General features: G+C 39.4%; 1 long non-coding RNA gene across 1 annotated transcript; it reads left to right on the top strand.

The window, feature by feature from the left end:
- Positions 1-14,035: 14,035 nt before the first annotated feature.
- LOC112196151 lies at positions 14,036-23,283 on the top strand. Its single transcript, XR_002935007.2, has 3 exons — positions 14,036-14,208; positions 15,867-15,869; positions 23,229-23,283. It is a non-coding gene; the product is annotated as an uncharacterized LOC112196151 (long non-coding RNA).
- Positions 23,284-25,949: the final 2,666 nt, after the last annotated feature.

Consider the following 25,949-nt stretch of genomic DNA (forward strand, 5'->3'; position numbering starts at 1 on the left):
CTAGCCTTCTGAAACAAAGGGAAGTGACTTATGTCTAGGCGACTATCCCTAGATCGTATCTCACCAATAGTAGTGGTTTCTATTGGGCTCGACTTACAACTTGTAATCAATTGAGATATTAACTTTATTTTGTAAAGATAATAAGATACTTGAACATAACCTCCACTTGTAAATTGTGTTGTTTTGTACATTTTATACTTGTATAAATTTCTTTTGTGGTTTATTTGTGAAAAGATTGTGGATAGTTTGTAATTTATACTTCTCTTTATACTTGTATAAATCATAAATAGTAAAGTCGTGAATAGTAACTTGTGAATAGTGACTCGTGAATAGTAAGGTTGATGTATAAATCACTAATTTGTAATTAACTCACTTTATACTTTGCTAACTTCTTTGAATTTTGATGATGTTCAGGATTCCTATGAATGACCGAGCCTTTTAGATCCTCTACACTAAAGGAAATTGAAGCAAGGCTCGCTCGCTTGAAGGGTCCTTCACTTCTTGAACAGACAAGCCCTTCCCCTTCGACACACAGAGGGTACATCTTTAACGAACAAGGGAAGAGGACCTACTGTTCTGAGGAGTCTACATCACCTACACCAAGTCCATCTCCTCCTTCACGTTCACCTTCACCTGTGATTTCGTCCAACTCTACACCACCACCTTCACCACCACCTGAAGAAGTCGAAGAAGAGAGAATGGCATCTATTAGGGAACTTTCCACTGCAACTGTTGAAGGAGGACCCCCTACAGGCATAGTATACCCTCCCCCTGCAGCTGGAAGACAAGCAGAGTTTGAGCTAAAGAGTGGTTTGTTGCACAAGCTCCCTATCTTCCATGGACTTAATATGGAGGACGCTAACAAGCATGTTCGAGAATTTCAATCTGTTTGTGCAAACATGCAACCACAAGGGGCAGATGAGAACCTTCTTAAGATGAGAGCATTTCCATTCTCTCTAGCTGATAGAGCCAAGGATTGGCTATATGAACTCCCTGCAGGACGTATCACTTCATGGGAGACAATGAGAAAGGCCTTCTTGGAGAAATACTTCCCAGCTTCTAAGGTCATCACACTTAGAAAGAAGCTCAGTGGAATAGAGCAAGCCCATGATGAGTCCTATGCTGCTTACTATGAGAGGTTCAATTCCTTACTTGCACAATGTCCTCAACATCAGATGAAGGATGAGACCCTACTCACATGTTTCTATGAAGGACTCTTACCCTTGGAAAGGCAAATGTTGGATGCTGCAGCTGGAGGAGCTTTTGTGGATAAGTCCCCTACAGTTGGGAAGGAGCTGATAGCTAATCGTGCCTTGAACTCTCAACAATATGAGGGGGTAGGACACTCTACTCGTAGGGTGCATGAGATGAGCAAGAATACTGCAATTGAGGACCAACTGAATAAGCTTACTCTACTCATGAACCAAGTGGTAAGTTCCAAGGGACCAAGTGCAACAATAGCTTGTGGGGTATGCTCTATGCAAGGGCATGTTACAGATCAGTGCCCTCAACTTAATGAGAATGGAGGATGGGAATCTGCAAATGCTATTGGAGGATATCAAGGAGGATACCAAGGAGGACCTCAACGTCCTAGACATGACCCTTACTCCAATACGTACAACCCAGGATGGAGGGACCATCCCAACTTCAAGTGGACTAACAATGATAACGTTCAGAATCCTCTTGGTGGGAACGTCCAACGTCCTCAAGGGCCTTCATTCCAAGGATCATCTTTTCAAAGGCCCTACATGCCCCCTCCTCAACAGAACTCAGGACCTTCAATGTCTCACTATGACAAAACGTTGGAAGCCTTGACTAGTTCCACCCAGGCCTTGACAAACTCTACTCAAGCTTTGATTCAAGGACAACAGACCCACACTAAGGATATTGCAGATCTTAAGAAACAGATGGGCCAAGTTGTGGACTTCATGAGCAAGATTCATGAGACTGGGAAGCTTCCTAGTGGCACAATACCTAACCCTAAGGGTAATGTGGAGAATGCATCAGTTGTGACTACGAGGAGTGGGAGACCATTTGTGGATCCACCCAAGCAACCCAAGAAGGTCCAAATGAGCATAGAAATTGAGGAAGACCAAGAACCCACCAAGTTGGGTATTGAGAAGGACCCTGCAACGTCAAAGGAAGAGACCAAGGCATCCTCATTTTAAAGGCAAAACCGGAAATCAAAGGTAATAATTCTAACTTATCAAATTCGGTTATTGCTAACCCTTCTTCTTCTTGCATGCCCTTCCCACGCAGGTTTGCCCAATCTAAGAAGGATGAAAGTGACCAAGCTATCTTGGAAACTTTCAAGAAGGTGCAAGTAAACCTACCCCTCCTAGAGGCCATCAAGCAAGTCCCTAAGTATGCCAAGTTCCTCAAAGAGCTTTGCACTACTAGGAGAGTAAACCGTGAAAAGGAGGTGGTAAAGGTAAGTGAGAATGTCTCTGCCCTAATTCAGAGGAAGATCCCTCCAAAGTGTAAGGATCCTGGAAGCTTTACCATTCCTTGTACTATTGGTAACTCTAGATTTAAGAATGCCATGCTAGACCTAGGTGCATCTGTTAATGTTATGCCCTACTCTGTTTATGAAACCCTAGGTCTAGGGGAACTTAAATCTGACAATGTTATCATTCAGTTAGCTGACAGATCCAATGCATACCCTAGAGGTTTGTTGGAGGATGTGCTTGTACAGGTTAACCATCTTATCTTCCCAGCTGATTTTTATGTATTGGAAATGGAGGACTCCCCTGTAAGTTCCACTCCATTGCTTTTGGGACGTCCTTTCTTAAGGACAGCTAGGACGAAGATTGATGTGTATGAAGGCTCTCTTACAATGGAGTTCGATGGTGACATTATTGGCTTTAACATCTTTGAAGCCATGAGGTATCCCCTAGAGGTTAATGATTGTTTTTCTGCTGACATTTTGGATGAACTTGCGCAGAAAATGTTTGATGTTATGCATGAGGATACCCTAGTCACTACCCTTGAGAGTGGGGTAGGCTATACAAAGGAAGGCGTCACCATCTCAGAGGACAAGTTGAAAGACACTTGTGAGGATAAAATCATTGAAAACGTCTCCTTCCTTGAGGCATCACCCTTTATAGGTAAGTCTGTTTCTCCATTGTCCATTCAGTTATCCACTAACAAGACTTTACCTTCAGTGGTCCAGGCCCCAGAACTTGAGCTAAACCTCTTCCAGACCATTTGAAGTATGTCTACTTAGGGGACAAGGAAACCTTGCCAGTGATTGTGTCCTCTGCACTAACAACTCCACAAGAAGAGAAGTTGGTGGAAATGTTGAAGCAACACAAGACCGCCATAGGATGGACATTGGCGGATATCAAGGGAATCAGCCCTACAACTTGCGTCCACAGGATACTTCTAGAGGAGGGGTCTAAACCCACTAGAGAGGCTCAACGTCGTCTCAACCCTCCAATGATGGAAGTAGTGAAGAAGGAGGTTATCAAACTCCTTGATTGTGGGGTAATCTACCCTATTTCTGACTCCAAGTGGGTCTCTCCAGTTCAGGTCGTGCCCAAGAAGTCTGGGATCACTGTGGTAAAGAATGCTGATAACGAACTGGTGCCCCAAAGGACAGTAACAGGCCACAGAGTATGCATTGACTATAGGAGGCTCAACGCAACCACAAGGAAAGACCACTTTCCTCTGCCATTCATTGACCAGATGCTTGAGCGCCTAGCTGGACATGACTACTACTGCTTCCTGGATGGATACTCTGGTTACAACCAGATTGCAATTGCAAATGAAGATCAAGAGAAGACAACCTTCACTTGCCCCTTTGGAACGTTTGCCTATAGACGTATGCCTTTCGGACTTTGCAACGCTCCAGGTACCTTTCAGAGGTGTATGGTAAGTATCTTTTCAGATTATATTGAGAAAATCATAGAGGTATTCATGGATGACTTTTCAGTTTTTGGAAAGAATTTTGATGATTGTCTTAATAATCTGGAGATAATTCTGAAACGTTGCATGGAAACTAACCTTGTCTTAAACTGGGAAAAATGCCATTTTATGGTTAAACAAGGAATAGTTCTAGGACATATTGTCTCTGCTAGGGGTATAGAGGTTGATAAAGCCAAGGTTGATATTGTGCGTCACTTACCCTCTCCCACTTCTGTGAGAGAGATTCGTTCTTTCCTTGGTCATGCAGGTTTTTACAGGAGGTTCATCAAGGACTTCTCCAAAATTTCGAGACCCTTATGTCAACTACTCCAGAAGGATGTGCCCTTTCACTTTGACAAGGAGTGTCAAGAAGCTTTTGACAAGCTTAAGGAGTTGTTGACATCTGCCCCCATCATGTTACCTCCAGACTGGTCCTTGCCCTTTGAGTTAATGTGTGATGCCTCTGACTACGCAGTTGGAGCCGTTTTGGGACAAAGGAAGGAAAAGCTGCCCTATGCCATCTACTACGCCTCAAGGACTCTCAATGATGCACAAATGAACTACTCCACCACAGAGAAAGAGCTCCTTGCAGTTGTCTTTGCCCTTGAGAAGTTTCGCTCCTATTTACTTGGTACCAAAGTTACTATCTTTACTGACCATGCAGCTTTGAAATACTTGATGACCAAGAAGGAGGCGAAACCAAGGCTCATCAGATGGATCCTACTCTTGCAAGAATTCGACGTGGAAATCAAGGACAAGAAGGGTAGTGAAACGTGGTAGCTGACCACTTGAGTCGCTTAGTGCATGCAGAAGATTATCTCCCTCTGGTGGAGACATTTCCAGACGAGCAACTCTTTGGACTTCAGGTAAGTGAACCATGGTATGCAGACATTGTGAATTATATTGTGTCTAGAAAGATTCCTGATACCATGTCACGTGCTCATAGGGATAGGCTTAAGAAAACTGTTAAGCAATATGTTTGGGATGAACCTTATTTGTGGAAGTATTGCTCTGATCAATTGATTAGGAGATGTGTGCCTGAACATGAACATAATGCTATACTTTCTTTTTGCCACTCTAAAGCATGTGGGGGACACTTTGGGTCTAAGAAGACTGCGTTTAAGGTGCTAGAGTCTGGGTTCTATTGGCCAACATTATTTAGGGATGCACATGCCTATTGTTTAACTTGTGATAAGTGCCAAAGAACAGGAAATCTAGGTCCTAGAGATCAAATGCCATTGTCCAATATAATAACTGTTGAAATATTTGATGTCTGGGGTATAGATTTCATGGGACCTTTCCCTTCATCTTTTGGGTTTCTCTATATCTTACTTGCAGTGGACTATGTTTCCAAATGGGTGGAAGCAAAGGCCACTAGAACTAATGACTCTAAGGTTGTTGCAGATTTTATCAAGTCTAACATCTTTAGCAGGTTTGGAATGCCTAGAGTTCTCATTAGTGATGGAGGATCCCATTTTTGCAATCGGACGATTGAGGCTCTCTTGAAGAGATATGATGTCACACATAAGGTTTCTACACCTTATCACCCACAAACTAGTGGGCAGGCTGAGGTCTCTAATCGTCAGATTAAGGGGATATTGGAGAAGACTGTGAACCCCAACAGGAAGGACTGGTCCTTGCGTCTAGAGGATGCTTTGTGGGCCTACAGAACTGCATACAAAACTCCCATAGGTATGTCACCATATCGAATTGTCTATGGCAAACCATGCCATTTACCTGTGGAGTTGGAGCACAAAGCTTGGTGGGCTGTGAAGCAGTTCAACATGGATATGGATGCAGCTGGGCTTCATAGGAAGTTGCAATTGCAAGAGTTAGAGGAGATAAGGAATGATGCCTTTGAAAGTGCTAAAATTTACAAGGATAAGACTAAGGCATTCCATGACAAAATGATTCGAAGAAAGACTTTTGTTGTGGGTCAAAAAGTTCTTCTCTTCCATTCTCGTCTCAAACTCTTCCCAGGTAAGCTTCGTTCTCGTTGGATTGGGCCTTTTGTTATCACTCATGTGTTTCCTCATGGAGCTGTGCAGATAAAGAGTGAACATACAAGCAACGAGTTCAAAGTGAATGGCCATCGCTTGAAGCCTTACTATGAGGCATTTGTGGAACATGAAGTGGAGGATGTACCCCTCCAAAACGTTCCAAACCCTGAGGATTAAATGGAGGTACAAGTCTAGGCTGAAAGACTATAAACATTAAGCGCTGCTTGGGAGGCAACCCAATTCTGAAGTAGCTGTGGAGGAATCATCAACGCAGATTTGTTTTCTCTCTCCCTTTTACTCCTCCAATTTTTCTTTATGTTGGTAGTCATTTTCGTAAATTTCATCCCTATATGCTTAAGTGTTTCATTGCATGCTTTTTATTGATTACATTGAGGACAATGCAATATTTAAGTGTGGGGGAAGGGATTTACACTTTTATCTTGAGTCACATATTGAAAAATACAAAAAAAATTGAAAAATGTCAAAAATTTAAAAATTTTCGTTGCTTTTGTTTTTGTTTTGAGTCTTAGGATGCCCTTTCAACTGTCTAGGATGATTCTATATCTCTAAAATCATGACTAAAAGAGGATCACAAGATTGAGATGATTTTTAAACATGGTATTCTTTGGTTAATTGAGATATATGAAAAATGTGTGCCTTGTAGTGGATATGGATTCGAAAACTTTGGTACAGAATATGAGCATGTTAGGATGAGTTTTGATTCATATAAGCCCATGTGAGATAATTGAGCCATGTCCCTTTTTCTTGGAGTAAAAATGAAATATATATTCTTAATTTCTTGGCGATGTTTTGATGATCTCATTATTCTTTCATTTGATTGACTGCTTGCCATAGATTAAGTTTGATGGACTAGAGAATGCTAGAATTCACTCTTGTGCTTGTTGAGACGTTTGTCAATACATGGCCCTGATTCTGGAAGGGATAGAGGCATCCTAGGAATTACCACCATTGCCATATAAACTTGTGTCCCCATTTGTGCCCGTCGTGGGACCCCCCTAGATAAGCCCCTTTGAGCCTACATTAAGCCTTTTCGTTCATCACCCTAAAATCCTTAACCATGAAGCTTAGTATAGTAACAACCCTACCCTTTGTCCTAAGAACTTAGTGGAGCTATCTTTTGAGACATACTACATGGGTTTGGTGCTAAGGATGAAAATTGAGAAGAGGTGAAAGTTAAAGTGTGGGGGTAGACTTGTCCGTAAAAGAAAAATATATGAAAAAGCCGAGAAAAAGAAAAAAAAAAAAAAAAGAAAAAATGTATACGGCTAAAAAGAAAAGAAAGAAAAATGTTTATGGATTTTAGTCCCCCATACTTGGTGATTTTGGAGTTTACGTTGAACTGAAGGCCCACTACAGAAAAATTTGGCCTTTGTCCATTCACTATAGTTCAAGGGAAGTTTACAATGAAGATTGGGCCCAACATGAAGACATTAGGCCCCTTTTATGTTACCTCTAGGGAAAGTGACGTTTTTGCAATACCTTGGTGGATTTCTTGAGGTCTCTACATCTACATATGCTCTGCTAGGTTTTTAGGACACTTTGATAAATCCTTACCTTTCATTTCCTTAAACCTTAAGCCCTAGCCCCATTACAACCCTTGATAAGACCTTCTTGATCCTTAAGATGGGACAGCCTTTGATGTGGAGATGAGTTGCAAGAGTTGAACCTATGGCTTGGGTCCATCTGTGCAAGTAGTTGGTATCCTTCATGAGATCTTTAAAGAAAATTATACATGTGCTTTCGTTTCTTGAATTATGTGATATACTTGCTATCTTTCACATATACTTGAGTGTATAAGCTTTTAAGCATTGCCATGATCTGAGAGAAGAAAGAGTGGATATAACTTGTGAGGAGTTGAATCATACTTGTTTGAAACATGCTTAACAGAAACCATCACCATTGTTTCAACCAAGTCCTACTTGTGTATATGTAAGTTATGTGTTTTAATTAACTCTCGAATGCCTAACATTGAATTTTGGTTAAGTGCTAATCTTGGTGTTATGAAAGTAAGAGATTGCTGAGACAAATAGTTGAAGGGCAATAGAGTCATTGTTTTTGTCAAGTCTTTAAATTTTCGTTGAGTCTTAGTGTGTGTCTTAGTTTGATTTTGCTAAGGGACTAGCAAAAGCTAAGTGTGGGGGAATTTGATAGGAGCATTTTAATGCGACGTTTTAACTGCATTTCCCTACACTTTTCTGCGCCATTTCCTTGAGAAATCCCTGTTTGGGAAAGTTTCCATTCTTTGATTGGGAAAGTTCCTTATTGTAGAAAGTTTCCATTTTTGTCTTCATTTTTCATTTCTCATTTCTCATTTCTCATTTTTCATTTCTCATTTCTGGAAAGTTTCTATTTTTCATTTTTAGTAAGTTTCTATTTTCATTTTTTAGAAAGTTTCTATTTTAAGTATAGTTTCTATTTTCAGGACCTCCGAGCTAGAAAGTGGAAATGAACGCACGAATGGAAAGAGGAGCTTGCGAACATCAAGACGAACGAACATGAGAGAAAATGGCCCACACATTTGAGCAGAAATGAAGAAACAAGCTTTCCTAGTCCAACCAGGAAATCCTACGAAATGGAGGAAGGCTTCCCTAGCAAGTTTCCAACGCAACCATGAAAAAGAAATGGAAAAATAATGTGTTTTGCGTTGGAAAATGAGAAGGCTTGAAGATGAAGCAACGAGGCCCAAGAACTCCTTGGATTTTCGGCAAATTGGATAATGGCCCATCAAAGCCCATGACACTAGGGTTTGTGACGCAAACCCTAGCCCTAAAGATATGTTTGCCGTGGAATTGCATGAGAGAAACAAGGAAGAGGCGTCCAAAAATCAGAAAATAAAGAAGATTTTCTATGGAGATTTTCTAGGGTTATTTTTATGGAAATAAATCAAGAGATAAAACCCTAGAAGACCTAGCCGTCCAAGCCAAGAGGAAAACAAGGGGATGCCGTGCAAACCCTAGGGAATTCGGCAAAAGATAATGAAGAGAAAAACAAGGGTTTTGCCGTGAGGAAAAATCAGAAAAAAATAAAGAGATTTCGTGGAGATTTCTTAGGGAGCTTTTAAAGGAAAGAGAATATGTGTTGAACACAAAAAGCTCTCAAAGGAGTCTAGGTTCGTCCCCCTTTATTCTCTAAGTATATTGTTGCCGAAATTGGTGAAGGAAATCAGAAAATATCTATATATATTTCGGCAAGATTATTTAGGGAATTTATATTGGAATTTTGTGATTGGTTGCACCACCTCATAGGGCTTATGTGGCACGAAATCATTGGAGAAAATTATGTGGAGGAAGCAAGAGATTGCCGTGAGCTTTGCTAGGGTTGTGGACGGATTGAAGACCTAGAAGCCGTCCCCTATATATTCCTCTCTTCTCTCAACGTCAAGGGGTCCCAAGTTCCATTCTTTTGCGTTTATACTTTGAGAAAATAATTCAGAAATCTCTCTAGCCTAGCCGTGTTCTTCTCCATCCTCTAGGGCAACCACGAAGTGCAAGCAAGGCCAAGGAAGAAGAAGACAAGCCGTGCACACCATCCACCCTCCACCTTGAAGATTGCTTTCGAAATTCAAGAGACCACATCATCACTTCATTCATCTCATCTTCATCACGGTGTAATCCGATTCTCCTTGTACCTTTGCTTTGTATTTTCGTTGGTTTTGCCTTAGTTGACACATATGTATGAACAAGTATTGTTTTCTGAAATTTTATGATGAATTGTTAATTTTCAGATTCATATATTGCGATTTATGGTTGCTTTTGTGTGAGTGTTTGATTAAATTTGCATGATAGAAATCTTTTGTATGATTATCTTGAATGGTTCGAAACATTTAGGGTTCTTATGTGATTGTTGCTACGAATTTGAGAACATGAATCAACTTTTTGGTTTTGTGTTCTTGAATCGATAAGTAGTAAAGGTTTTGTACAAAAACCGAATTTAATCAAAGAAGATTGCAATTAGGTGGACTTTTTCATACTAAGTTGCACATTTGAGTTGATAGCCTTTCTAGGTGTTTATTGCGTTAAACATGACATGATTGACTAGCTTTCTAGGGCTTGATTGCATGTTTGATAGAATTAATCTAGGTGCTTTCGCTTAGGTTAATTAGCATTGAAAGTACAATATGGGAAATTGTTTGCTTTTGAACGTTTCACATGATCAACTCCTCTTGCATGACTATGATGAACAATGATGAACTTGAATCAATTTTAATCATGAGTTTCGACTTTGATCTTTGTTCTTACATTCCATTTATATTTTTATGTTTTTGCATTTTTAATTATTTAGTTAGCTTTTATTTTCGAAAATAGAAAACCAAAATCAAAAATCCCCCCTTTTTCGTAAATATGTATATATTTTGTTTTATTTTTGTAAATATTATACTTTGTTTTAATTTTAATTGTTTAATTGTTTGATAATGACAGGTGTACCCTCAATCCCCGGAATAGAACGATCCCTATTTACTTTATACTACTAATGACATTTCAGGGTTAAATTGGTCGCTCGATAAAAGCGACATCAATTACCATGTGATACGGAGTTTGATTCGGATTCTGAAACGTGAAGTCATAGGGAGTGAATTGTAGTAAGTTCTTAATGGAGCAATTGATTGATGGAATGGTTGAGATTTTATAAGAGTAGTAAGTAGAGTAACTCTAAGGACATGGGTTTTCCCAGTTGACTCAGGAAGTATTTCAGGTCATAGTTTGACCGGAGTTCTAAGTCATATTTGGAGTAAAACTTCTTATGGGTTGAACTTGGAAATTTGATCGTAATGTGGTGGGACCACTGACGGATCCTGGTATCGTTAGAGGTGATACATGATGTTGGACGGGTGTCCTTCATCTTAAAACTGGTGATGTTGCCAGGGGAGGATGGCCTTGTGTAGCTAGAATTTGGATTTTGGAACCAATAAAAAGCACAAAAGGGAGTATTGAGGTTTTGAGAGGTTTCAGAAATCAAGGACATTCAGATGGTCTTACGATGGTTGCGATCACTTTTATCGCACATGAGGGTATTATTAAGTGTCATTGGATATCCATTTGCGTGAAATTGTTGAACTTGGGATCAAGAAATAGTCGTAGTGACGCCACGGGGTGTCCATAGTAATTCAAGTGGAAGTGCTAGCTAGGTGATGTGGTTATGATCTTAATTTAAAATCTTTGAGTTCTGGCGAAGGTTTGGTAGTATTTTTCTTTGCGGGGCGACGATAGTCAACAAGTTTCGGTTTATGGTAGCATTCAATGATGGGTTTCTCGATAAGTCTTTCGGGGTACTTTACGTTCACGTAACATGATGCGCTTTTGCTTACTTATCGAACCATTTACAGGTTGCTTCAAACATAAGGTTTTTCAGTCACGAATGGAGGTAAACCTTTCTTTTGGGAGGATTGAGTTTGGCGGGGTTGCTATGGAATCGATCAAATTATTATGACTGGCATGATTTCAGTTTGAGAATCGTTCATTTCAAGTATTGAGTTTCTAATCTAGTTGGTCAACTCTTGGATCAGATTTGGAGCATCTACTGGTGTTGTTGGAGACATCGTAGTCCATTAAAGGAGTTGGTACATACAAGGTTTGGAAAATTTCCGCAATGTCGTATCTGTAATGAAATTGTCATAAGGTTTTGTCAGACGGTTGGTTGGAGATGTTTCTACTTGAGGCTGGTGGAGTAGTTATAAGAGAGAGTCTTCCTAACTGAATAAGAAAGCTATTTTATTTTGGATTGATCAAAATTCGAGTCTAGCATCTAGCAATTCAGATTGTGGTGCTCTCGGTAGTGAGAATTACCTGGGTATATGAATTAAGAATATCATTTGGGGCAATAGAGATCAACGAGAACGATATGGATTCAACCAGATATCAGATCTATGACTATTAAAGAATTGTAGCGCTAAGAACAACTTGAGTGTGATGCATCTTCTTTCGGACTTGAGTCGTCGAGCTGGAGTAGAGTTAATAGTTATAATTTTTTTGCTTGCACCAGATTTCTGAAGACGTGGTACATGATATGGCAGTTAAGTGAGTACTAACTTGTGAGAAATAGTAGCAGTTTTGATTGGAGACATTGGTGATTAGTAAATCTCTTGAGACACCTTTGATTTAGAACATTTTTTCACATTATGATATTTATAAAAGTATTCGAGTGAGGTGTTATATGTGTGGCTAGCAAGGTAGCTATCAAATGAGTTTTCCTAATCGACTCGGAATGTCATCTCAAGGCCGGACCAATGATTTTAGTCAGGTATCAGAGTAGCACAGCGGAAGTGTATTGACCCCATAACCTACTTGATTAAGAACTTATAGGTTCGTTCGAGTTGACCTTTGTATGTTTGACAACTATGGGATCTTTATGTGAACGACCATCGATTAGGAATTTAAGCACAAACAACCAAGGAAGGAAGTGCTGTGTTGTGGTAGCTAAGGAAGTTATTTGTCTTGGAATTGCCGATTAGCAATGACCCTCTTGCGATTATCATAATATTGTTGGTGACCGGGTTGAATCTTCACCAAACGACTTTTATGAAAAGTTACGAATGCTATAATTTTAACAGAGTGGTTGGTGACGTCAATACCATGTGTTATCTGGGCTAACCATTGAATTGAATTTTCTTTTACACCGGACTTCATGTGCTTGCAAGTTTATGGTGCAACATGGTTCAGCTAGTCAAGTGATTTGACTTTAGACGTTGATAATTTTGGATTATGAGCATGTTTTCCTTGCTTTTGTAGTGGGGATCATCAGAGTTTTGTTGGTTGTTGATTTGAGGTTACGAAAAGGAAAGCTTAATCTAAGGAAGAGTTTGATAAGTTTTGAGATTGTGGTATTAATCAATTGGTGTGCCTTTTCTAACCGGCATGAAATTTCGAGGGCGAAATTTTTATAAGGAGGGGAGAATGTAACATCCCGTATCTTAATTTATCCGTTTACTAGTCATTTGGACGGTAAACGACAACTATTTTCACTTTTACTATCGTTTTGGTACTTTTAGTGGCCATAAAAGTTGACTTTTTGTTCGGATCAAAATTTGAGAAAATTTCCTTCATGAAAGTTGTAGAGGACGTTAAACCGAGCGCGTGCATATGTGGTACGTAAAAATCGGAGTTCGTATGTGAAAGTTATAAGTGAAAAGGTGAATTTACTGTTCATGGTAACTCTCTATATATAAGGAAACTTACCGAGGTAAGTTCCCATTTTCAGAACTTACCCTGACCCTCTCTCTCTCCTCTCCCTCTTCCCCCGCGTCGCCCTCTCTTTTTCTTTTTCGGATTTCTTCACCGTCCGGCGTCCGATTGATGTGATTCCAGTTGTCCTTGGACCGTCTCTTCCTCCTCTATATGATGGTATCAGTGGGTATCGGTGATTTGGCCGGAAAACCCCGAATTTATGCAATCATTGTTACTGTAGCAATTTGCTTCTCCGGTGAAATTCTCCAGTTTTCGGCTATCTCCGGCGGGAAAATTGGTTCTATTAGGAGCGCCTCGAGTCACTGATCATATTCCCTCAAGACTTCTAGTTGAAATTTCCACGTTTGGAAGGTGAATTTGAAGGATTTCCAAATTGGTGGGTTTGGAGATTTCCGGGTTTGTGTTCATCAGAAAAATTGGAGTACTTCAAGGTATTTTCTCACTTGGTCACAGTTATGAAAAATGGTTAGAATGTTGAGATGATTATGTGGTTGAAATTTGGTGGCCGGAGGAGGAGTTAGCCGCGCATGAACAGTGTCATGCGTGAACCGTGCGGTGCGTGAACAGTGGTGGTGTTTAAACAATAATTTAAATTCTATTTTTTTTAGCCCATTAAATCCTATAAATTGTGTAGAGCTTGTATGTGAAGTTTGGTAATTTTTGGGGAAACTTGGAATTAATTATGAATTTTTGAAGTTTAGGGTTTCGATTATCAAATTACGAGAATCCGACCGTCGGATATCTCTCGGTTTTTCCTTGGAACCTTTAAATTAACGAATTGGTATTAGTGGTATAATTTGGGCTGAATCCGAGAAGAATTGGGGAGATGATTTATGAGGATTCGATTTTGAGAATCGTATTTAATTAGAATAGTTATTCACAGAATATATTTATGTACAGGGCGTCGTACCGAGCTATTGCTCGATGACGGAACTCGAATGCATGATCGTCGGAATAGTACTGTGAGTGGACTTTTGTTTTTAAATAATGATGCATGCATTTATTTCTTAAAGTAATGCTCTAGTTATTTATTATATTACATTTTGAGCATATAATTGTTTTCGGATTCCTGATTTTGATTTATCACGAGGAATTACTTTGTAACGTCCCGAACCTAAATTTACCAGTTTACAAGTCTTTCGATGGGTAAACGACATTTACATTTACTTTTTGGCTCCGTTTCGACATTTTAGGGGGCCCTAAAAGTTGACTTTTTGTTCGGGTCAAAATTTGAGAAAATTTCCTTCATGAAAGTTGTAGAGGACGTTAAACCGAGCGCGTGCATATGTGGTACGTAAAAATCGGAGTTCGTATGCGAAAGTTATAAGCGAAATAAGAAAGTTACTGTTTATGGTAGATTTATATAAATTTGAAAAGTTACTGTGGCCGGGTAACTTTTCTTTCTTTTCTCTCTCCTTCCCCCCGTGCTCTCTCAGTCTCTCTTCTGCAACTCTTCTGCAACTCTCTCTTTCTCTCTTCTGCAACCTCCTCTTTCACCACCTCTAGACCACCAAAAAGCGTCAAATCGGTGGCTACGGACTCGTCTTGACCTCCTCTTGGCCCCTACGGTGGTTGCTCACTGCGGCTTGGCCGGAAAACGACGTATTGGGTCCTTGAAGTTTACTGTAGCAGGTGACCGTTGACCCGAATTCCGGCCACCTCCGGCGACAAAGCCAGGCTTTTTAGAAGCGTCTTGAGGCGTACTTGAAGCTCCCCAAATATCTTGAAGCGATTTGCAGCGTGGAGGAAGAAAGCATAATTAGAAAATTTTACTCTACTTCGGTTTGCTTAATTGTTCGGCCACTTCAAGGTATTTTCTGACTTTGTCACAGTTGAGAAAGTTATTGGAAATGTTGATATGATGCTGTGGATGAAATTTGGTGGCCGGAGGAGGAGTTGGCCGCCGCATGAACAGTGTCATCGCATGAATAGTGCGATTGTGAATAGTGCGGTGTATGAACAGTGATTTATATTATGTTTTTTATTAGCTAGTTAAATCCTATAATTTTGGTAGAAGTTGAATATGTGAATTTGGTTGGAATTGGAGAAGTTTTTAATTGATTATGAATTTTTGAAGTTTAGGGTTTCGATTATCGAATTACGAGAATCCGACCGTCGGATATCTCTCGGTTCTGTCTTGGAACCTTTAAATTAACGAATTGGTATTAGTGGTATAATTTGGGTTGCATCCAAGGAGAAGTGGAGATGTAATTATGAGGAATTGATTTTAGGAATCGTATTAATTTGTCGAATAACTATTCACGGAATATAATTGTGTACAGGGCGATGTACCGAGCTATTGCTCGACGAAGGAACTCGTATGCATGATCGCCTAAATAGTACTGTGAGTGGACATTTGTTTTTAAATTAATTCCGCATGCAGTATTATTATTATTTTCTTCCAAATGAGATTTAATTATGTTTTGAATATTTGAGATTTAGTTTATCGAGATTTATTTATGGATTACGAGATTAGTATTGAAATTCCTTCCCGAGGGCTTTTAGTAGATTTTTTGAGATAGTCATTCATGAGTTATTGAGTTGGGAAATGATTTTCGGGAAGTGAATGATTCAGAAAAATATTATGAGAATTATTGTTTTCGAATATCAGTTTTTATGAAAATATACGAGTGCGAGGGATTTAGCAAATATTTGAGCATGATTGATTTATCGAGATTTATTGGGTTTTGAATTCCGCACTTATCAGACTTGGGTTAGATGGAGTTTTCTTTCCGAAAGCAATTATTGAATTATAGAGCATGTGATTATGCTTTCGAGGATTTATTGAGATATCGAGGATTGAGTTAGTGAGTTATTACTGAGTTATGCTTTCGATGAATTAGTATTGATTTATTGAGGTAATATCAAGTTTCTTTCCGAAAGCAAGTGATTGAAAGAGGTTATTTTCAGTTCTTGAGGAGGCTATTCAGTTTATTAAGGAGGCCAGTTTTGGCGCATGCGTACAGTATCTAGTCGGCAGTCCCCTCTAGGTAATAGTTTGGTCGGCAGTCCCCTCCAGACTATATCCCGGTCGGCAGTCCCCTTCGGTGAGTCATCTAGTCGGCAGTCCCCTCCAGATGATAAGAGGTAGTTAGTCGGCAGTCCCGTCTACTACCTGTGGTTAGTCGGCAGTCCCGTCTACTACATGTGGCTAGTTGGCAGTCCCATCTATCCACCGCCTCCTATTCCGGTTGGCAGTCCCTTCCGATGCGTCATCTGAGTGGCAGTCCCTCCTAGATGGCATGAGATGACTAGACAGCAGTCCTTTCTAGTCATCAAACGAGCCTCATGAAAAGGATGTTTTTATAAGGATTGAGGATGAGATTTTAAGAGATTTCAAGATATTCTTGTTACGTGATGGAGATTTCAGTAAAGAAGATGATTAAGAGTGTTTTCAAGATTTGTACTGCATGCGAGATTTTAGAGAATAACTTGGGAAAGCATTAAGTTTTACTTATTCATTTGAAATCACTAATTTTTCGTCCACTCACTCTAACGGATTTTAAATGTTTTCCCCTGGGCCCTTCGGTTTTAAATGCCCAGTTTGCAGGCCAGTTTAGCTTGAGGTCGAGCGTACTTGGGGTTGAGGCATAGCTGTCATAGCTTCCGCATTATAAAAGCATCGGTCATTTATCTTGCTTTATATTCTCTTGTTCGCCTGTATATTAAATTGCTCTGATAACCTATGAGATTAATATTCTTAAATTCAGAATTGTTTATGAAATGAGATATGTGAGATGTTGTGATATAGGGAGCAGGGTGGCTCCAGGAGAATAAGGATGGATGATTTAGAAGTGTTGATGTTTTTCTACAGGTTTTGGGTTGTCCATTTTTAGGGGAAGTTCTGTCAAATTTTTGGTAGAATTTCTTTTAAAGTGGGCCCCGCAGGGCCTCTTCGGATTTCAGGGTGAAAACCGGGGTGGGTCCTGTCAGTTGGTATCAAAGCACTAGGTTGTAAGATTCTGTAGACTTGTTTCGATCTGGTTACCTTATATGCTTGATGTTACTCAGTACCTCCCGAGTGATGGCCCGACTGCAGCGGTTCCCCATCGTTTACTCTTCGGTGCTGAAGTATTCATCAAGTATGTAAGGTACGTGGTTAGTTGATTTTCCTTCAGGTGCTATGCCTCTTATACGCCGACCTCATAGGGATCTGTCTGCATATCAGATTGTTTAAGTGTCTTGCACCTTTTCATGGTGATGGTGATGTTAGATTACCTTACAGGGTTGAGTTATGCTATGAAATGTGATCCGAGGGAATGTGGTGGTTATCTCTCCCTCGATGCCAACAAATTTGTTGGGGTAAGGTTTAAGGTGCAAGACTGGAGTTCGATTTCGTGTTTGATTGTTAGAGTTGAGTGGGCATAGATTTGGGTTGTCTCAGTTTGCTATAAATTGCTTTAGAATCAGAATTGTTGATGGAAATGGAACTAGTAATATTAGTGGTTCTGACGTTGAACCAAGTTTCAGGAGATGTGTTACGTGATGTGATATGGCATGTATGTGACATTTGTGATATCATTGATAGTTGTTGGAGATTACTTGGAAATCATGACTGGTTATCTTGGCTCTTTGACCTAACCATGATATTTGGATTTTGTTTTGTTCGGATTGGAAAAAATTGATTTTTGATACATTGACTTATAATTGATCCTTTTGAAGTTGTGGATCGTATTGAGTAAGGAGATAGACAGAATTTAAGTTTGATATAGTTTTATGTTTGAAACTTGAGTATTTAGTTGGACGCATAGAGCTTTACAGTCGAGTTATGATCTTTGCCAGTATTTAATTGAGAAGATGAGAAACAACTTTTGTATATGAGATTGTATCGATTTGTGTACTTAATTAGTTATCCGTTTTTGGCTTAAATGGTTGTACCTAAAATTGGAGAATAGCGGTAGTGATTTCGTTGGATATTTATAATGGTGCAAGTGGAATTACTTGTGATACAGAGTATGATTTGAGTTATAAATTGTGGAACCTTGAAGGTTAATTGTGATAGACTCTTGGTGAAGTTTTTGTTAGACAGTTAGATTGTGATATTGTAAGAGTGGTTAGTGGAATAACTTTGAGGAAATAAGTTTCTCAGTTGGCTTCGGAAATATTTCAGATTAAGGTTTGACCAGAATTCTTATTATATGTGGGTCAAACGTAATGCGGTTTGTCTTTGCAGTGACGTATTTCAACGGTGATTTAATTGTGGAGTTGGATCGCCAGGTGGTTGGATTAATTTCAGATCTAGGTACCGCTTGGTGTGATACGAGATGTTGGACGAGTGTCTATTTTTCATCAAGGTTGTTGTTCGAGGAAAGACTCTGTGAACGGTGTATTGTTATCTAGGAAAATTGGTTGTTGCTTGAGTTAAATACATATACTAACAGATTGCTTTGAAGGAATTAAGTGAATTTTACTACCTTGGTACCGTTACTGGTGGTAATGGGTTAAACAGTTTGAAATTTAGTTTTCACTTTGATCGATCTTTCTACCGTATGGTGACCCTTGGTTGGAGAAGTATAGAAAGCTGTTGGTACGATTGATCTTCGGTCACCATCACGGGTTTATAAGTACGATGACTTGGCAAAATGTTGGAGTTGAGTTTGGAAATTATTTGTTTGGACTTGAGTTTTATCAAGGGTTTCAACTGACACTTGAAGTACTAGATTGTTGAGCGACTATGATTGAGTTGTGTTGTTGGATTTATGCTTAGCGAGATGAGGTTTGGGAAATTTTGGTGCAATCTTAGTTAGCGCAGATTAGTTTTTGGAATTGCTGTTGTAGCTGAAATATAATTGAATAAGTGTTGTTAGAGGGCGGATCTCCAGCTACTTCATCCTCAGTTTAGCGATGACAGTATCGTTTGGGGATATCGGCTTTGAGCCATGCAAGGAGAGTTGGCTATACTCAAATACTTGCAAGATTGACGTTGATTATTGGAATATTATGGTTTGGAAACGCGGAGAAGAAAGAATTGACTACTTTGCTAGCAGTCTGGTACAGAAATTTTGAACATGAACAGGTATGCGAAATGTGTCGCTTTATGGCCAGCAGGATATGTATCTAGAAGTTTCTCTAGTTGACTTAGTTGTCATCTCAAAGCTTTGATCAATGTTTAGTTGGGTATCAAAGTAGCGCAAAGGAAGTGTAGTGACCCTATAACCTTCATGATTAAGAACTTATAGGTTGGTTCGAGGCTACTCTTTGATATGCTTGACAACTGTGGGACCTCTACGTGCACGACATTCGATCAAAAATCCAAGCACAAATAGACAAAGAGGAAGTGTGGTTTTTGTGGTTGCTAAGGAAATTGGTTGTTTCAGACATGTGGGTTATCAGTGAACATCTTGTGGTGTTTTATTAACTGTTGGACTTTTCCTAAACCCGTGTACGAATTGAAATTGTTTTAAGTATGGGTAAATGTATTATCATGTTGTTGGTAAACAAAGTGGATCTTCACTGTACGAGTTATATGAAAAAGAGTATGAATGCTACTATTCAAACTGAATAGTTTGTGATATTGATACCATGAGTCATCTGAACTATTATTTAACCTAAATTTCTTGACGTCGAAGTTGTGTACTTGTGAGTATGTACTACTACATAGTTAGGTAAGACAAGGGTATCCAACTTGGAACATTGATACATTTGGGGTTCTAAGTATATGTTTTTGGTTGCTTGTGTAATCGAGATTGTCGAGATTATCAGCTACTCCAGTCGTTGACTTAAGATTGCAAAGGGAAAACTAAATCCAAAGAAGATTTGATTTTCGTTATGCAGTTTCAAGGTGTGGTTCGTTCAAGTAACCGACCTTGATTTAGCCTTGAGTCTTTATTCTGAGAATTTTAGTAGGTGTTTCTGCTCACATAGTTGAACCACTTACAGGTTGCTTCAAACATAATGGTTTGACGATATTCTCCCTTAGTTGTTAAGGACGGTCAGTAATGAGTGGAAGTAAATCTATCTATTAAGACACTGAATTTAGTAAGAACGCTGTGAGAATTATTCAGATCGCAATAATTGGCTAGATTTCAACTAGAGAATTGTTTCTTATAAGGGTTGATCTCCATGTTCTAATTGGTCAAGTTTTGGATCAGTTTTGAAGGTAATTTCTACATGATTTGAGCAGACTTGCACATCTTTTCTGTGCATTATCATCGCCACAGCCGTACGATTGATGTGCTATTCATCTTCGTGACTGTTTACTATGGATTGGCGTGTGCACCCATCTCTACTTCAACAGTATGGAATTTCGAGGACGAAATTTTTATAAGGTGGGGAGATTGTAACGTCCCGAACCTAAATTTACCAGTTTACAAGTCTTTCGATGGGTAAACGACATTTACATTTACTTTTTGGCTCCGTTTCGACATTTTAGGGGGCCCTAAAAGTTGACTTTTTGTTCGGGTCAAAATTTGAGAAAATTTCCTTCATGAAAGTTGTAGAGGACGTTAAACCGAGCGCGTGCATATGTGGTACGTAAAAATCGGAGTTCGTATGCGAAAGTTATAAGCGAAATAAGAAAGTTACTGTTTATGGTAGATTTATATAAATTTGAAAAGTTACTGTGGCCGGGTAACTTTTCTTTCTTTTCTCTCTCCTTCCCCCCGTGCTCTCTCAGTCTCTCTTCTGCAACTCTTCTGCAACTCTCTCTTTCTCTCTTCTGCAACCTCCTCTTTCACCACCTCTAGACCACCAAAAAGCGTCAAATCGGTGGCTACGGACTCGTCTTGACCTCCTCTTGGCCCCTACGGTGGTTGCTCACTGCGGCTTGGCCGGAAAACGACGTATTGGGTCCTTGAAGTTTACTGTAGCAGGTGACCGTTGACCCGAATTCCGGCCACCTCCGGCGACAAAGCCAGGCTTTTTAGAAGCGTCTTGAGGCGTACTTGAAGCTCCCCAAATATCTTGAAGCGATTTGCAGCGTGGAGGAAGAAAGCATAATTAGAAAATTTTACTCTACTTCGGTTTGCTTAATTGTTCGGCCACTTCAAGGTATTTTCTGACTTTGTCACAGTTGAGAAAGTTATTGGAAATGTTGATATGATGCTGTGGATGAAATTTGGTGGCCGGAGGAGGAGTTGGCCGCCGCATGAACAGTGTCATCGCATGAATAGTGCGATTGTGAATAGTGCGGTGTATGAACAGTGATTTATATTATGTTTTTTATTAGCTAGTTAAATCCTATAATTTTGGTAGAAGTTGAATATGTGAATTTGGTTGGAATTGGAGAAGTTTTTAATTGATTATGAATTTTTGAAGTTTAGGGTTTCGATTATCGAATTACGAGAATCCGACCGTCGGATATCTCTCGGTTCTGTCTTGGAACCTTTAAATTAACGAATTGGTATTAGTGGTATAATTTGGGTTGCATCCAAGGAGAAGTGGAGATGTAATTATGAGGAATTGATTTTAGGAATCGTATTAATTTGTCGAATAACTATTCACGGAATATAATTGTGTACAGGGCGATGTACCGAGCTATTGCTCGACGAAGGAACTCGTATGCATGATCGCCTAAATAGTACTGTGAGTGGACATTTGTTTTTAAATTAATTCTGCATGCAGTATTATTATTATTTTCTTCCAAATGAGATTTAATTATGTTTTGAATATTTGAGATTTAGTTTATCGAGATTTATTTATGGATTACGAGATTAGTATTGAAATTCCTTCCCGATGGCTTTTAGTAGATTTTTTGAGATAGTCATTCATGAGTTATTGAGTTGGGAAATGATTTTCGGGAAGTGAATGATTCGGAAAAATATTATGAGAATTATTGTTTTCGAATATCAGTTTTTATGAAAATATACGAGTGCGAGGGATTTAGCAAATATTTGAGCATGATTGATTTATCGAGATTTATTGGGTTTTGAATTCCGCACTTATCAGACTTGGGTTAGATGGAGTTTTCTTTCCGAAAGCAATTATTGAATTATAGAGCATGTGATTATGCTTTCGAGGATTTATTGAGATATCGAGGATTGAGTTAGTGAGTTATTACTGAGTTATGCTTTCGATGAATTAGTATTGATTTATTGAGGTAATATCAAGTTTCTTTCCGAAAGCAAGTGATTGAAAGAGATTATTTTCAGTTCTTGAGGAGGCTATTCAGTTTATTAAGGAGGCCAGTTTTGGCGCATGCGTACAGTATCTAGTCGGCAGTCCCCTCTAGGTAATAGTTTGGTCGGCAGTCCCCTCCAGACTATATCCCGGTCGGCAGTCCCCTTCGGTGAGTCATCTAGTCGGCAGTCCCCTCCAGATGATAAGAGGTAGTTAGTCGGCAGTCCCGTCTACTACCTGTGGTTAGTCGGCAGTCCCGTCTACTACATGTGGCTAGTTGGCAGTCCCATCTATCCACCGCCTCCTATTCCGATTGGCAGTCCCTTCCGATGCGTCATCTGAGTGGCAGTCCCTCCTAGATGGCATGAGATGACTAGACAGCAGTCCTTTCTAGTCATCAAACGAGCCTCATGAAAAGGATGTTTTTATAAGGATTGAGGATGAGATTTTAAGAGATTTCAAGATATTCTTGTTACGTGATGGAGATTTCAGTAAAGAAGATGATTAAGAGTGTTTTCAAGATTTGTACTGCATGCGAGATTTTAGAGAATAACTTGGGAAAGCATTAAGTTTTACTTATTCATTTGAAATCACTAATTTTTCGTCCACTCACTCTAACGGATTTTAAATGTTTTCCCCTGGGCCCTTCGGTTTTAAATGCCCAGTTTGCAGGCCAGTTTAGCTTGAGGTCGAGCGTACTTGGGGTTGAGGCATAGCTGTCATAGCTTCCACATTATAAAAGCATCGGTCATTTATCTTGCTTTATATTCTCTTGTTCGCCTGTATATTAAATTGCTCTGATAACCTATGAGATTAATATTCTTAAATTCAGAATTGTTTATGAAATGAGATATGTGAGATGTTGTGATATAGGGAGCAGGGTGGCTCCAGGAGAATAAGGATGGATGATTTAGAAGTGTTGATGTTTTTCTACAGGTTTTGGGTTGTCCATTTTTAGGGGAAGTTCTGTCAAATTTTTGGTAGAATTTCTTTTAAAGTGGGCCCCGCAGGGCCTCTTCGGATTTCAGGGTGAAAACCGGGGCGGGTCCTGTCATACTTTCAGTGATGAGTTTCATGAAGTGATTATGAATTATTCCGGTTGTGATTTTTGGATATTAATTTTGTTATGCCCGGATTCGAAACTTTGAATTATGTTGTTTTTCAACTAAGTATTTTCCATGGTATTTTCCAAAATGAAATATTAGTTCATTATTGAACTTCCTTGCTTATTCATTATTGACCCGAGAATATTTTGGCATGTGGGACACGCCGTTGAGTTATTGATCTTTCCTATTTATTTATCGACTTTCGATTTTGGCATTGGGAATGCCTTGATGATGATTTTAGAATTGGTTTTGTTTCGGTTTACGGGGATTACGATTTATTATTATTTCTCGCCTTTCTGCTATTGATTTGGAGATATTTTTGGCGTGTGGGACACGTCGTTGGAAATTCTTTTACGAGAGATGGGGGAAGCCTTATGTATTTTGGATTTACTGGATTTTCGGTTATGTTTCCCTGTGCCATACTGAGGGGTGATTTTATCATGCTAGCATTGATTTTTCCGCCTTTGTGGCGCGGTGATGGGATCACCGTAGCCCTCCGCCTTTGTGGCGCAGGTTACTGTCTCTGTGACAGTAATTCTGTAGCTCAGTATCCTATCGCTACACTTAGTGGCGTAAGGGTATATTACGGGAGTAATGGGAGTACTTTAGCCTGAGAGGCTCATTTGTATGGCTATCATCTTCCCCTACTTATACTATTTTTGACTAGCGGGGACTAGTCTGAGTTTTCTTAACCAGCGGGGCTGGTCTTATATTTTCGAGTATTGAAATTTCAATCTTTTACTCTGTTGTTGTGGCTAGCGGGGCTAGTCGGTTTTCTGGAGTTCAACGTTTTTCGGATTACTTTCTTAAGTGTTTTATATATGTTGCATGCATCCGGATTTTTTTATATATCGAAAAATGTGGGAAAGTATGAAGTTTTATTTTGTTTTATTCATATTAAATTATTTATTTTTGTCCACTCACGCTAACGTGTTTTAAATTACTTTTCCCCTGGGCCCTTCGGTTTTCAAATGCCCAGTTTGCAAGCTAGGTTAATTGAGGTCGGGCATACATGGAGTCGAGGCATAGCCAACAGCATTGCTTCCGCGTACTCATTCTATTTCTGTGTTCTTTACTACCTAATTGAATAGTATTGCTCTGATAACCTGTGAAATTAATCTTGTAATGTGGGTTGAGATTGTTATTTGTGAAATTGGAAGTTGATGTTATTTGGGGAGCAGGGTGGCTCCAGGAGAATAAGGATGGATGATTTAGAAGTGTAAATGTTTTCTACAGGTTTTGGGTAGTCCATTTTTAGGGGAAGTTCTGCCAAATTTTTGGTAGAATTTCTTCTAAGGTGGGCCCCGCAGGGCCTTTTCGGATTTCGGGGTGAAATTCGGGGCGGGCCCTGTCAGTTGGTATCAGAGCATTAGGTTGTCAGATTCTGTAGGCTTGTTTCTATCCTGTTACCTTACATGCTTGATGTTACACAGTACCTCCCGAGTGATGGCCCGACTGCAGCGGTTCCCCATCGTTTACTCTTCAGTGCTGATGTATTCATTAAGTGTGTAAGGTACATGTCTAGATGGTGTTCCTTTAGGTGCTATGCCTCTTGTATGCCGACCTCCTAGGGTTTTCGTTGCGTAGCGAATTGTTCGCATGTTTTGCACATTTTCCCTACTGATGGTAGAGTAAGACTACTCTACAATTTCGAGTTGTGCTACGAGGTGATTCGAGGAAATGTTGTGGTTATTTCTTCCTTGGTGCTAGTAAGTTTGTTGGGCAAGGGTTAAGGTGCGAGAATGGAGTTTGATTTCGTGTTTGAGTGATTGAGACGAGCGACTATAGATTTGGATCGTCTCCAAATACCTAAAATCATAAGGGTTATTTGAAGTGGGACTAATAGTAATAGTGGTTTTGATTTGAACCGAGTTTCGGGAAATGTGTCACGTAGATGTGGTGGATGTTGCGAACATCATTTTGGAACGATACTTTGCAATTCACAAACAAAACAGGATTGGAAATTCCTCCATTTGGTCACCATGGGTTGTTGACCTGACCATGACTTGTGGACATATTGTGGTTCAAGTGAATTACCATGTGATACGGAGTTTGATTCGGATTCTGAAACGTGAAGTCATAGGGAGTGAATTGTAGTAAGTTCTTAATGGAGCAATTGATTGATGGAATGGTTGAGATTTTATAAGAGTAGTAAGTAGAGTAACTCTAAGGACATGGGTTTTCCCAGTTGACTCAGGAAGTATTTCAGGTCATAGTTTGACCGGAGTTCTAAGTCATATTTGGAGTAAAACTTCTTATGGGTTGAACTTGGAAATTTGATCGTTGATAGGAGCATTTTAATGCGACATTTTAACTGTTATTTCCCTATATTTTTTGCGTTATTTCCTTAATAAAACTCTGTTTAGGAAAGTTTCCATTCTTCGAATGGGAAAGTTCCTAATTGTAGAAAGTTTATGTTTTGTAGTTTCTATTTTCCATTTTTAGAAAGTTTCCATTTTAGTTTAAGAAAGTTTCCATTTCTTATTTTAGAAAGCTTCTATTTTCAGGTTTTTGGAATAAATAAGCAGAATTGAGTTCATAAATGGAACGAGAAGTTTCATGAAGATGACATGGCAAGGAGAGAATCAAGGAAGAGTATTTTTTTTAAAAAGGAAAATATATTTTCCTTGGGGATTAAATTTGCCATGTAATACTTAAGGAAAAACAAGGTGACAACG

This window comes from Rosa chinensis, chromosome 4 (assembly GCF_002994745.2).
Source record: "Rosa chinensis cultivar Old Blush chromosome 4, RchiOBHm-V2, whole genome shotgun sequence".
In the NCBI taxonomy this organism is placed as follows: Eukaryota; Viridiplantae; Streptophyta; class Magnoliopsida; order Rosales; family Rosaceae; genus Rosa; species Rosa chinensis.